Source organism: Rhea americana, unplaced genomic scaffold (genome assembly GCF_003343005.1).
Source record: "Rhea americana isolate MKP2758 unplaced genomic scaffold, rheAme1 scaffold_206, whole genome shotgun sequence".
Lineage (NCBI taxonomy): Eukaryota > Metazoa > Chordata > Aves > Rheiformes > Rheidae > Rhea > Rhea americana.
In genome coordinates, this window is record NW_028186217.1 from 995,967 (window position 1) to 996,968 (window position 1,002).

The following is a 1,002-nucleotide window of genomic DNA, read 5'->3' on the forward strand; positions in this document are numbered from 1 at the left end:
TGGTTCAAAATGAGCTCACTATAGAAAAAGACTGCAAATATGGAAAATAAAAATGAGATATTCAAAAGAAGTAGAATCGTGACCTGAGAACCACCAGAAGATAAATCCAAGAGTTTGTAGTGGTAAGAGATTTAGAAGTAGACAAGCAGTCTAAGTTTTCAGGGTAAAGCAGTCCTTGCTTCTACAGCTGTTGAACTGCACGTTCCTGCTACAGCTCCTCCTGCCAGTTTAGTATTTCTGCCCCTCGAGCAACTTGCGCAAGTTGCAGCAGGCACTGGTCACTAAACAGAGGTCCTCTTACAGCAGAAGAGTGACATTAATGAAGTCCTTGCAGCAAGGACCTGGGCAGCAAAGAAAAAAAAATGCTACTACTTCTTCCCCTCTGTTGTTCGCCCCTAAAAGCAKGGGAAACAGACCTCCAGCGCCTGGCAGCAGCAGAAGGTGGAAAAGAGATTGCTTTCCACATCTCTTTATTGCTAGCTCACGCTAAATGGTAAATCCAGCAGGTGGTATATCTGGACTTGGAGCTTTCAAACTCAGTGTCTTCATACATACACTTCTTCATGTAGCAAAGGCCTTACAAATATTTAAAGAAYCGAGTGGTTAGAAGAGAAGAACTCAAAGTAAGTTTAGCAGTTACTTATCACACAGGAATACCCTCACCTGAAAGCGATCCCATGAAAGCATACGACACAAATTAGAAATAACTGCTTTTATTTTCCAAAGTTCACTAGCATTACTAGAGCTAACGCTATGCCCAGCATTTACACTAACAGCACTTCAACGCTGTTTTTGAAGGGGAACTCAGTCCTGCACTGGCTCTGCTCCTGAAGGAAAGCTCAGCGCGAGGGTCCTGTGGAGAGAGCGTTTCTCGACACGCAGGCCCGCACACGCGCGGGCAACCAGGCAGGAACCGAGAGGACCCGCGCGCGCGGGGGGTCTCCGGGGGCTTCGCCACCGAGCGGGGCGGCGGACGCGGGAGCCAGGACACCCCAGGGGCTC